Source organism: Triturus cristatus, chromosome 1_1 (assembly GCF_964204655.1).
Source record: "Triturus cristatus chromosome 1_1, aTriCri1.1, whole genome shotgun sequence".
In the NCBI taxonomy this organism is placed as follows: Eukaryota; Metazoa; Chordata; class Amphibia; order Caudata; family Salamandridae; genus Triturus; species Triturus cristatus.
Window position 1 is genome coordinate 483241421 of NC_140579.1, and position 14574 is coordinate 483255994.

A 14574-nucleotide genomic window follows, 5' to 3' on the forward strand; every position below is an offset into this window, starting at 1 on the left:
TGGTGGTACGACACGTACAGGGGTGGGGGTACGACTCGAACGTACAGGGGTGTACATACATGGTGGTACGACACGTACAGGGGTGGGGGTACGACTCGAACGTACAGGGGTGTACATACACGGTGGTACGACACGTACATGGGTGGGGGTACGACTCGAACGTATAGGGGTGTACATACACGGTGGTACGACACGTACACGGGTGGGGGTACTACTCGAACGTACAGGGGTGTACATACACGGTGGTACGACACGTACACGGGTGGGGGTACTACTCGAACGTACTGGGGTGTACATACACGGTGGTACGACACGTACACGGGTGGGGGTAGGACTCGAACGTACAGGGGTGTACATACACGGTGGTACCACACGTACAGGGGTGGGGGTACGACTCGAACGTACACGGGTGTACATACACGGGTGGGGGTTCGACACGTACACGGGTGTACATACAGGGGGGGTGTACATTCACGGGGAGTACGACTCGAACGTATGGGTGCTGGGGGGAGTGTTGGGTGCGTATGCGGGCACATGTCTCCATGGTTGCAATGGGAGTTCGGTGCGGACGGTGTTTTTACCATACGGTTGTAAAATCGGACGCACGGGTTGGATCGTGATTCCTCGGTCGAACTTCACTTTTCACATTTGTACGGTTAATCGTCCGAGGACGTGTCGGACACATTTTCCGACCCGAGGACGTGTGGGGAACAATTCCCAAGGCGGTTCGTATGGACTTTTTACCATGCGAATCGTGATTGCCAGTTTGTACGGCACTTGTACGATTCGTACGGTAAAAAGACCGGATACGAGTCGTACGGGGAATTTTTTTAACGGATCGTGATCGGCACCTTAGTCTTCTGTTCAGTGCTGGCTCATTAGCAAAAAGAAAGAGCAGGATTTAGATGCAGCTAGTTTCAGGCTGAGCGATGTATCCAAGTAGACGCTCTATTTTTAAAAGTATGTGGATTCAGTATTTTTATTTAACCTTCAACCAATCCTCAGTGTTACAGCAGCCACGCGCCGACACCTGCTCTGTCTGCATCTCACAATGTGGACCTGGGACTTCGCATCTTCGGGCTACTACAGTCTCCGCTGAGGAGGACCAGCGCTCACGTGCAGGGTTAATTTGTCACATGGGGGTAACTGTCCTCTTTACTGGGGACTGTGCTCTAGACATTTGCACCCCATAATGGGTGGGTACATTACAATAGCAAGTGTTCACTTTTAAATATCCAATTGTCATAAAGACATAGTGAAACCATCTTGGGTTTTGGAATATGTTAGGAAGCCTGGAGAAAGATGGGCGGCTCAAACAGTGCAGAACTCATCATTTGTACCATGGGGCTTTACTGTTTGCTTGTCTCTTTGAGCAAGTGCAGTAAAATGAGCATCGATAGAGATGCAAGCTTAAAATCACAGGATAAAGCTCATACGAAAGAAGGATTTACTTTGGAAGGACCTTTCTCTGTTGCATGCACAGATGTCAAGAATTCAGGAAAAATCTTTAAAACAGCCCTTTTAATTTCTTTGATCATCAGTTACCTGTTTTCGTTTAAAGCACCTGTAAAATTTGACCTCGGTGTAATTTAAAGGATGCTGACAAAATCTGTGTAATTTCAGGATATTTGCATAGCACTTGTTATGCAAAATTCCTAAAATTATTCCATTATTTCGCTTTGCGCAATTAATGCCATTCCTGGTAAAAACGGATAGCGTATGTACTGGAACAAAAGAACATGAGTGGCTGTTCACAGTGCTTTTGGTTATTTCCAACATTTTATTTAATCACAAATTTAGCCATGCTTCAGAAATGGAAGTGAGGGCGCATGTTGTCCTTACATATAACGCTAAATAGTTATTAGTGAATGTCTATTTTCTTTAATTTCACATAATTTTGCTGAGATTTTGCATAATTGCGTGAAAGCAAATTACATACATTTTGCACATTTTACATGAGAGTACGTTACTTAACTCTTAAAAAATTCTCAAACATAAGAATTCCCTCATAGTATCTTACCATGCATTCATTATCTACAGAATTCTTCTGCATAAAAAGTATTTTTTGTTTATTTCCTATTTACCAACATACCTGGAAGAAAGCTGTACAAGTTACTGGTGGTTTTCAGATTACTGGCAGACTTACATGCTCTTATACTAACAGACTCGCATGGTGAACTCTAGCTCTGGTGGAGGTCATTAATAGGCATGGAAATGGGATGTTTAGTTTCGTCTGAGGTTACCTTTAGGAAGCATTGGTAAGGCCAAATCTAGTGTTGTCTGCTTGACTTTTGACTTTGTCAATGCTTGTTTCATTTTGTCATGGCTTCGTAAAATTTTATGTTGGGGGGGACTGATTTTTCTTGCTGATATATTTTAAAATATCTCTGGAAGCCTTTTTTATTTTTAGGTCTCAAATATGCATTGCCAGGGTAACCTACTATGGTGCGGATGTGCTACTGATGAAATAGCACAATGCTGTCAGTTACAGAGAAGTTAGACCGTGGTTGAAGTGAGCTGCCTCATTGCCCCATGCTCTAGTGAGTAGAAGGTAAATGTAAATCACTCAACAGACCAATGGATGAAGAGTGCTGGGTGAAAGCCCCTGTAAGTAAGAATGTTATATTTATAATAGTGGTAAGAACCAAATGTTTGTCTGAAGCCAGACCTAAAAACTTTTACCTTTGAAACTAGTTGGATATTCTTTATCTTTTCGTAGAACAACTTAAAATACGCGCAAAACTACTGATTACAACTTGATTTTAACTTGAAAATCCAGTCAGAAACCTTTGTGAACTAGAGTTTTTAGTCCTAGTATTTGTGAGAATTGCAGTAAATGTAAGAAAGAAAGTCTTTGCTACCCCTAACAAGGTCTCTAAAGTTTAGGCATGGGCAACATTAAAATTATGCAAGCTTAGTTTGCATAATTTTATACATTTTGTGCTTCACTTTTGTGCCAAATTTCTGAAATGTTGCCATTATTCCACATTGTGTAATCATATGTTTTACACAGTAAAAATGTATGCAGGAATGCATTTCCTACTAAAATATAGGACAAATGACAGATTTGCATTTTGCATAATTTCCTGTTATTTTGCCAAACGTTTGTGTAATTACGTGAAAACAAATTACATAGATTTTGCACACCTCTCTAAAGATATGAACTTTATTCTGCGAAGAACCAACTTTGGCACTAGTAACATCCATTTTCAACTTTCAAACTGTACTTTATATTGAACTCCTATTTAGCCTTCTGCTCTAAAATAAGAGTTGATGTGCCAGGATGTACCTTTGTCAATCATGCTCTTGAAGATTTTCTGATTCTGGATACTGCAAATTTGTGAAAATATTTCCATGGGGGACACAAAGGATTTGCAGCTTTTTTTAAATCTTCAATGGGAACATAATAAAAGCAACATTATTGGACCTGTCCCTTTCTGCAGGGTCCCCGCAAAACATATTGAAATTGGCCTACACATAACTGCCACATTTTATTTACTTGTAAGTCCCTTGTAAATAGTACTAGATGCACCCAGGGCCTGTAAATTAAATAAATTGCTACAAGTGGGCCTGCAGCACTCATTGTGCCACCCACTAAAGTAGCACTCTAAAACATGTCTCAGGTCTACAATTTCAGCCAACATTGCAGTTTTAAACTGCCAGTTCGACTTGTCAAAAAAAAAACTTTCTCCAGGCCTAAACTTTCTTTTTTAGGTCTCCCCTAAGGTAGGCTCTAACCACTTATATGGCAGGGTGCATGGTATATAAAACATTGGCCATTTGTGCTTAAACTGATAGTGAAAATCTCCAAAGGTTATTTTTCACTATTATAAAGCTTATCTCTCCTACAGGCAATCTTCTTACATCACTTAATATTACTGGGTTACCTTATTACAATTAATAAGTGCTAACTTCAGATTAGGAGAAGATAGAGATATGCTGTTTGCAAACAAATAACTTTTAATTTAAATTCCTCTTTAATGGTGAAGTCGGAATTTAAGAAACAATCTTGAAAGTGCCACGTTTAGAAAGTTATTGCCAGAACGGGTGGCCATGGTGCCCCCTGCTGTTGCACTGCTACAAAGAGGAAGCTCCCTTTTTAAAATGAACCAAGTACACCTCTTTTAACCAGATAATCCAAAGTGATCTGTGATAAACCACAACATAATCCATATTTAGTCCATCTTTCTTATAATTGCTGTCTCCGTAGTAATTATAAGAAAGATGGACTAAATATGGATTATGTTGTGGATTATCACAGATCACTTTGGATTATCTGGTTAAAAGAGGTGTACTTGGTTCATTTTAAAAGGGGAGCTTCCTCTTTGTAGCAGTGCAACAGCAGGGGGCACCATGGCCACCCGTTCTGGCAATATCTCAGATATGCTGTGTGGGACGTTCACAGCGCTGTGATGCATGCACGTATTTGACAACTCAAGTAAAATAAGTAAATAAACTAAACCTATAGAAGAGAAGGTGTGCACTCGCTATTCCATATTCACTTGCATCACGTTTAGAAAGTTGGCATGTTGTTGTCCAAAATAACAGTTTTTCTGGCAGTGTCCTAACGCACATGACTATGAATGGTTCTGCTGTTTGGGTTTGTATATTGCCGTAAGTGAGACAGAGGGAGCTTAGTTGTGGACAGGGAGGACAATTCTGACAGGATGGCTTAGAGGGGCTGTTCCCAGCCCCACATACACTACAAAGAGCTAAGCTTACAGCAAACACAAAGGAACGTGACTCCATGCCTGCCCTACCATTTTCACCCTAGACAGTTTGGAGCAAAACTCAGTGGAATAGAAGGAACTGACCATAACCAGTTTTGAGGGTAGGTCTGCGAATTCCTCTGCAGAAAAGCTGGCACCAGGTATATAGAAATAGAATGACTATCAGACTCACTCATCAGAACACACCTGGACCTGTGGAAAATTCAGAAGGACAGTCCCTTGCTGTCTGAAGAAGGAAGATTGGAGCTGGATGCAGGACCTCACATCACAGACTCAGATTAGAGGCTTCACCAGAACTGATGCAGCACGGCGCACAAAGGACAAAAAGTTACAACTTCCAGAGGACAGAACTCAGCCATGTACCTGCCACTCACTTCATTGCAGTCAGCCTGAACTTGGGATGTAGTCCATGTCCAGCTCCACCAGACGACTGCAGTTGGTGCTTTGTGCTTTTCGGTGCTATTTTCACCTGCAATTTTAAAAACTCACACCGCTGGTTCTACCAATAGATGTTTGTTGTTCTGATATTATTTTGTTTCTTCAAATCAGTCTATTTTTTTAAAAATCAGTCTGGGATTTTTGTGGTGTTGTGTTTTCACTCTATTACTGTTCAAATGCTGCGCAAATACTTTACACATTGCCTCAAAGTTAAGCCTCACTGCTTTGTGCCAAACTGCCAGAGGGATAAGCACAGGTTAATTTAGTGACTTTTTGTGGTTAACCGTGGCAAGGATTGTGGTTGTTGATTGAGTTTAGGCTTTTACTCCTTTCAACTAACAACACAATTTCTTACAAGCATGTTCCTATTTGACCTGAATAAGTGCCTGGGTTTATGACACAGGAGAAGGTTTCCTGAGTGTCTTCTAATTCACTATTGACAAGATTGTACCCTGCTGAGTAGTAAAATAAGGCAGAGGAAACAACTCAAATTCTGCTCATAAATGGGTGGCCTAGAGTCTTCCACGCTTTTACCCAATATCCCTTAAAGCAACCTAAAACAGGAGGGAAAGGTGAATTTGAAGCATTGTGAATTGTCAGGTTCGCAAACTTTTTTTTAAGATTGCAAGTTTTAACTTGCTAACAGCATTTTTCTCAACAGTGGTTATGGAGTCGCATGCTGGAAATCCAAAATGTCAATTAAAAACAAGCATTTGCAATGCAATATGTCTTGCATTACTGATAGTTTGAGGTATTGGCATTGCACATAATAATGCAACGCCAATAGCTCACCCTTTGTCATGTGAAACCTAGTGCATTGCATATGCCTGCATAGTGAGCAGGAACCAGCAGTGTATGTCTCGGTGCAGTACCGCAAGCTGCTCCTAGAGGTCCCTAGTGAGCAAGGCACCACCACTGCATGTCTAGGTGCAGTACTGCAAACTGCTCCTAAAGGTCCCTAGTGAACAAGGCACCAGCACTGCATGCCTAGGTGCAGTACCGCAAGCTGCTCCTAGAAGTCGCTAGTGAGCAAGGCACCAGCACTGCATGTGTAGGTGCAGTACCGCAAACTGCTCCTAAAGGTCCCTAGTGAGCAAGGCACCAGCACTGCAAATCTTGATGCAGTACCACAAGCTGCTCCTAGAAGTCCCTAGTGAGCAAGGCACCAGCGCTGCATGTCTAGGTGCAGTACCGCAAGCTGCTCCTAGAGGTTCCTAGTGAGCAAGGCACCAGCACTGTATTTCTAGGTGCAGTACCGCAAACTGCTCCTAAAGGTCCCTAGTGAGCAAGGCACCAGCACTGCATGTCTCGATGCAGTACCACAAGATGCTCCTAGAAGTCCCTAGTGAGCAAGGCACCAGCACTGAATGTCTACAAAGTTGGAGTTATTGGCATTATAAATGGCAATGTTTTTGTACCTAGCCATATTTGGCCAAATGCGAACTTCTTTTGGTCACATATGGTACTGCACCCTGCAGAAGATATGGTAAATCCACCCTACCCATAATGCATTGCATGCAAGACAGTACTACGAGTACATTCAAACAGCTATGTCCATATATACAATTAGTAGCTTTGAAATGTGACAAAAGAATTATTACATTAATTTCGGATTAGGGTGTACTCTGTGTGGAGCTGATGAAGGGAAATATATAGACGGTCTCATATAAATTTGAGATTTTCTAGTGAGCGAAGTAACAACTGCCAGCCTAGCTTAGGACCAAGTGTGTGTCCTGCCTGAAGCCTTTTAAGAAAATAGTTCCTTGAGGCTGTAATTAAAATCTAGGGAGTAACAACACATATAACACAGGGTGTCCTCATGGTAGGTTACAAGAAGAGACATGGCGGTACTAAGGAGGGACTACTAAACCTATTGACCAATGAAAAGCCACCATTTACAAAGGACAGGGACAGGAGGCAATTAAAAAGATGGGCAGAAAGTGGGTGGAGCTGTATGCCCATATCCTGAATACAGCATGTCTCGAAGAGACAGCGCAAGCGCTGCGTAGGCGAGACCTAAAAAGTCACGACTTCAGACTGGTCACCCCATTAACAACAGCAAGCCTCCTTTTTCCTCGCAGTGAGGAAAACGATTAAAGCAATGCTTTTTCAAACCTGCCATTCATCCTTCTGAGGTCCGTTAAATTTAAAATAGCAATGGTTTTGTGGAAATATCTAGTTTTAGTTAACAAAAAAAAGAAACTGTTTATCTGCTGTATGGGACACAAATGAAGAATAGTTTTTACATTTTACAGTTGTGTTTATTATATAAGGAACTTGTGGGACAAACTCTTCTGCATGGTGTATGAATGTAATTAAAATTGCGATTTATCTTTATAAACCTAAATTAATTATGACTGGTGAAAATTATGTTGTAAAAAGTAAACATTGCCTCAAGCTAAAGCGTCTGCAATAGTCATGACTGTCCTTGACAGTGCACAAAATAAACATCTTTTTTCATTTAGTGAAGCCAAATTTTAGTACATAGGAAATCGTTGTCATGACATAATGGATACAGGGTCATCTGCGTTCCTAACTAGACTGGCTTTAGAAAACAGAATGACAGGCTGCACAGGCTGTCAGCGCTCTGCCTTACGCGTCTCCCACTGCCTCACCCACAGCCCTGGTAAGGTTATTTAGTACAAGCTGACTAGTGGCATGGCCAGCGTGTTATGAATACTAGTGCAGTAAGGAAATTGGCCAAATAGCTACTGTTTGACTTGCAGAATATCAATAATAAAGGTTCAGTGAGCCCCTCGGGTACCTGAGCTCCTTTTGCCACTGTACCTGCTGCACCAATGGAAGGTACGTCGCTGATTCTGCCACATCCAATACAAAACTATTGGCTGAATTAGGAGCTCGCTATAGTATCCTTCACTCGAGGAATTCATTATTGGTGCTCATAGTTTTAATGACTCATAAATAAGTGTCTTCCTCTAGTGCAATAAGGTTATTGTAGCTTGTTACGGTCACATTGCAGTGACAGAACATTACTCCTTTGGACCTGTAGTATCAACTATAAGTATGTATGAAGGTGTATCTATGGGACATATAGTTTTAAACACTCACTCAACAGGAAGACAGCAATACAGTATTAAGTGTGGAAGGGTATGTGAGAAGGGACAGCGGGGAGTGCTGTGGGTCTACATCCGTGTGGAATAGAATCCTGTGAGGGCTGAAAGGCGGCTACTATCTGGCAACAGATATGCTCCTCTGTTGCAGTAAAATGATAAACTGCTTCTTAAGCAAAAGTCTCTTCCTTTCAGCAGGGAGGCAAGAAAGAGAAAGTAAGTCGGTGTAGCTTACTCTGCAATATGATTTTAAATCTTCATGTTGACAAAGTTATAGGATATGATTATTTGTGATCCAAATGTGTGAGAAGGCCAACTAGGTTAAATTTACACACATTTAGAAATTTGAAACCTAATTAATTCCTTGTGCTTTGCTGTGATCCAGGTCTTCCCAGGGATTTTCCATTTAACCGTACCTAATCGTTCGAGTTATTGACATCTGCGCCCTTCTGTACAATTTTGTAGGATGGCTTCAAGCATTCATCTTCAGTGACTTGATATACTCTTAGGGGCAGATGTACAAGCCCCTTGCGTTGCCAATAAGTCACTTTTTGTGACGCACCGGCTGCGTATTTCTCTGCCCCATATTTACAAGGACAGGAAAAGCCACCCTGCGTGGCTTTTCCTGTCCTTGTAAATATGGCCCCTTTACACACAGCACTTTGTGTGAAAGGGGCGTTCCATGGGTGTTGCTGTATGTGTTGCCATGCAACACCCATGGAATCCAACACATTTCCTGATTTACGAGGAATCGTCAACCTGAAAATGCCTCAATATGCTACGCCACCCTAGGGGTGGCAAAGCGAGGCGCAACAAGGAGAAATGTTTTCATTTCTCATAGTTTTTTTCCCTCTTTCAATGTGTGCTGCATTCTACAGCACGCATTGAAAGAGAAAAATGCCTGTAGTAATTGTTTTTGTGCAGGAACGTGCACTTCCTGCACCAAAACAATCTCCCCATGACGCAGGCACCTGCACCAGTGTATGGCAGCAGTTTGTGTGCCAGTTCATGGGAGAGCACAGGAATGTGACATATCATTGTAAATATGTTGCATTGCTGTGCTCTGAAGATGCCGCAGCGTGGTGCAGCCAAAGGGCTTGCTTTGCCGCTCTGAGGCACTTTCTTGTAAATCTGCCCCTTAGTCTCGATGACTTATTGCTCTATATTTCAATTGTAAGACCATCCCACATTCTATTGTCTCAGAACATTATTTATGCAGCAAAATAAGGATACGGTGACATGAATATGTGTTTGAAAAAGTTTAGAAATACACTTTAGTTGCGCTTCTGTTTTAAATTTGGGTGAAATGAAATGCTAATGGGTGCAACGCCATCTGATACGGCTGCTGTCAGTTTATGGAGGTTCATGTGACACACAGCTATTTATGCAAATCTGGCCGATCACAGCGGAAGGCGCAGCTCTAGAACTCCAGAGAGGCACGCACAATCATATACAAATGTATTTTACGAACAGAAAATGAATCATAAGCTTGCAGAATCCCAATTAGAACTACAGGTCAAACATTTCCGTGCGTCTTATTTCCTGAAGTGGTCCGCAAGGAATCTTTTTAGGTCTCGGCCTGGTGTGAGCAGCACATGCGCTGCACTCGCCATGGCGAGGGCCTTTTGGAATCGATACGGTTTCCAGGCGTGCACACGGTGGGACAGAAGACGTGCACGCGGGGACTGGATGCTTTACTGGCGGCGTGATACTCTGTGGACTTTTTTTTCGCTGCCAGTAAAGCCAGTCCCCGCGTGCACATCTGTAATAACACTCAGTATTCATGGTAACCCCTTAATGCCCTTTGCTGTGTTTTTTTGTTCTCAAAGTGAAATGCCGCGTAAAGATAAAAATAAAGCGTAATAATTCGATAATAACCTAGTGGTTACACTTTAGAATGCTTTGCAAATTAGTGACAGTGGATCATACCTGTCAACCATTCACGAAAGGGGGACCCGAAGAGCACAATAGAGAACCGGTTTATGCGGGGTAAGAAACAATCAACTCAAGAAAAAACCAAGACCGGTTCAGGGGCTATATGTTTGGGCCTAATAAATAGGTACCTAATAAGTAACAAAACAGAACTGGAAGGAAATGGACAGATAAAAGTACATCAAACACTCAACAAGAATATAGATATAAAAATATATATCTTTTTTATTTTTATTTGTGTTTTATTTTTTAGTTCAATTGTTCATTTAAATTTATACAAACACATTTTTATCTGATAAATACATGTATAGGTATTGGACCTACAGTCAAAGCACATCAATATATATATCTATTCATCAAAACAAAAAAATTCAAAGCCCCACACACAAGAAGTCAAATTCATACATCTACTCATTCAATCTAAATCACATTCACCAACACACATCACCACATAAAATGAATTATCCTTGGGTGTTAAGGTGGATATAATAGTTGGTATTTCTTCCAACAGAAGCCAGGTGGTACTCAAGGAGGAAGGAGGTCAGCGAATCAAGCGCCAATGCGCGTTTCGGTATAGGACCCACTGGGGGGCCCCACCTTCATCAGGGCGTAGACCAAGGATAATGAGGGGCAAGAACAAAACCTAAAATTTTAATAGAATAAACACATATCAACCAAAGTCATAAAATCGAATTCCAACAACAGTTAACTATATTCAAGTACATTTTTCTTCAAAAGGGACATTTATGTAATTTCGTCCAAAAACAGTTCTAGTTCATAACGAATGCAAATAAATCACAAAATCATTTAACGTGGCCCAATGGGTCCAGAGGTAGCTCAAACAGCCATTCACCAAGAGAATATAAAGGTCAAGTGAGAAGATATAATAAAACCCAACACCAACGTGTGGAAAAAGAAGAATTTCGAGTATAAAAGACACATCACATGAAAATTTAAAAGAAGTAAGAAGGAAAGCACCTATACCAACCTTCCGAATTATAGGGTGTAAAGATTGAAATATATGCCAATGAGTGAGAAAAAGGTTCATCGATAGCTAATACATACTAAGTACAGGATCCTTGGTAAGACATAGGTGTCAATCAATCACAACTGTGCTCAAGGCGTCGTCAGTTGTCCGACAGAAACATCCAGTCTTATTGAAACGAGAGAGGTTGCAATTATAGCTCAGATCTGTACGATACGTAAAAGACCTTCTAATAATATGGAAAGGTCTAACTGCATTAGTACTTGCAAAAACTTTGGAAACGAAATTAAAAACATACTTGGATGGGTGAAGGCGGCGTATGAAAACAAGTAGCCAATGCTATACAACGGATATCATCAAGTCACAGGGCGTCAGAGTGTAAAGTGTCTACTCGAAGATCGGTAGCCGATTATGGAGCGGGAACGATGACTAGAGTCTATGCGCAAATATCTGTGAAAATTTTTTTTGGGGTGTAATTACACAAACATAGTTATATTTAAGGCAACCGCTAATAATAGCGTACAGCAACCACAAAACCAAATACGTAGGTCTCGACGGTGACAGGCTGATACAAAAGATCGAAAGGGGATGTTATGTGGGTAAATGGTGAAATGCGGGTCACTGCCCAGAATGTGCAAGTGCAACAAACCAAGAAACGGTACCCGTGGAGGCGTCTAACGATCAGGAGAGGGATTCTATATAACAGCCAGTCGCTACCCAAGCGTACTTACTATCTGATCAAGGATTCGGATTCCGCGTTCCCTCAGTATTACACACGCGGCAAGAGTGGACGTCAAGAGACTTCCTCGCTAAGAGAACAAACGGTGCCGCCATTCTAAATACACGTAACTAATCAGTCGTCAACCAATGGGACACTGGGTGAAGGGGAAGAAACTTCCCATAGAAAGGGGACTAGCGCACAGAGGATGAATCAGCGAACCCAGCGCCATCTTGGAGCGAGTTCTAAAATCAGAGTATAACGGCGACACTGAGACTAGGTAAGTAACGTGATAAAATATACGTGGGTAAAAATAACACTAATCCAAGGCGGGCTATTGAGGCCCGATGCTGGGTCGGGATTAGTACATCAAAGGCATACAACCTCAAGAGATGTGATTCCAACCAGGCAGATACAAACGATGTACACAGTCCTACTAGTACAGCGAGAGTCCAATTCTGATTTTAAAAGGACAGACCTTAGAGGGGTTGAAAACGCAAACGTAACTCCTAGTGAGCTCATAACCATAACCAATAATGTTAATAATAAAAATAAGGAACGAAAAACAAATCATAAATCCCTCAAATAGGGATGCATTAATACCGTAGATTCCTTAGTCAGCAGCCCGAGATGAAACACAAACAGGAGAGGATGGAAAAGGAGAAAGAAGGAAAAGGAAATAAATCAAAATCATAACTCCTGAAAAGAGATTGAAGCCATACATGGAGTCATGGGAAGGAGATATTCAGAACCGGAGGATCATATGATCGCATTTTCCCACGAAATGGTTTCATTTAAGCCTTGCTGAACAGAGTTAAGGACAAATAATGATGTATATCACGTTGGATGACCGGCAATTGGTCATTCCGTGAAGCGTAATCATTCGATTGTTAATGTCAATTGTGCTGCCTACAATTGCCTGGGGACATGCTTGGCAAGTACCACACCGGTGGTTGCCTTCGACAGGTTTGATGCCGACAATCGCAGTTTGTGTGGGAGTTTTTTGCTTTTTATCCGATATCTTACCTCTAATCAAGCAGTTTTTCAAGTTCTTATTCCGCTTAAAAGCAAAAAGAGGTTTGGGAATCCCCATCCCATCATTGCCAACATTCAACAGATACCAGAGGGAGTTAATGGTTTGTCTGACCTTATGATTGATGTTAGAGTGCTTCGTGACATAAACCAATTTCTCCATCGGATCAGATTCTCTTTGCTCGAACATGGTATCCCTGTTAAAATATCGCACTCTTTTGAAAGAGTCTTTGATGAGCTTTTGAGGGTAACCTCGTTTGAGGAATTTGATTTTGAGAATATCGGCTTGAACCAAAAAGTCTTTCATTTGTGAACAATTTCTACGGAGACGTAGAAATTGGCTAAAAGGGATACTATCCCTCTGACTCCTCGGATGATAGCTGCCATATTGGAGCAGTGTATTTCTGGCAGTTGGCTTGGTGTATAAGGACACACTTATTTTGTTGTCATGATGTTCAACCCAAACGTCTAAAAATTCAACCTTTGTATTGCTGAAATGGACAGTAAATTTGAGATTGATGTCCGCTGCATTCAACCAATCCACGAATTCGCCCAAGGAGTCCTGGTCTCCGCTCCAGATGAAAAATATATCATCTATGAAGCATGACCATACTCGGACGTTCTCGTAGAAGGGTGCCATGTCATTATAGATGTTGAATTGCTCGAATTTGCCCATATAGAGGCATGCAATACTAGGGGCACAAGATGCCCCCATGCTAACTCCCTGAATTTCCTGTACTTAGTATGTATTAGCTATCGATGAACCTTTTTCTCACCCATTGGCATATATTTCAATCTTTACACCCTATAATTCGGAAGGTTGGTATAGGTGCTTTCCTTCTTACTTCTTTTAAATTTTCATGTGATGTGTCTTTTATACTCGAAATTCTTCTTTTTCCACACGTTGGTGTTGGGTTTTATTATATCTTCTCACTTGACCTTTATATTCTCTTGGTGAATGGCTGTTTGAGCTACCTCTGGACCCATTGGGCCACGTTAAATGATTTTGTGATTTATTTGCATTCGTTATGAACTAGAACTGTTTTTGGACGAAATTACATAAATGTCCCTTTTGAAGAAAAATGTACTTGAATATAGTTAACTGTTGTTGGAATTCGATTTTATGACTTTGGTTGATATGTGTTTATTCTATTAAAATTTTAGGTTTTGTTCTTGCCCCTCATTATCCTTGGTCTACGCCCTGATGAAGGTGGGGCCCCCCAGTGGGTCCTATACCGAAACGCGCGTTGGCGCTTGATTCGCTGACCTCCTTCCTCCTTGAGTACCACCTGGCTTCTGTTGGAAGATATACCAACTATTATATCCACCTTAACACCCAAGGATAATTCATTTTATGTGGTGATGTGTGTTGGTGAATGTGATTTAGATTGAATGAGTAGATGTATGAATTTGACTTCTTGTGTGTGGGGCTTTGAATTTTGTTTTGATGAATAGATATATATATTGATGTGCTTTGACTGTAGGTCCAATACCTATACATGTATTTATCAGATAAAAATGTGTTTGTATAAATTTAAATGAACAATTGAACTAAAAAATAAAACACAAATAAAAATAAAAAAGATATATATTTTTATATCTATATTCTTGTTGGGTGTTTGATGTACTTTTATCTGTCCATTTCCTTCCAGTTCTGTTTTGTTACTT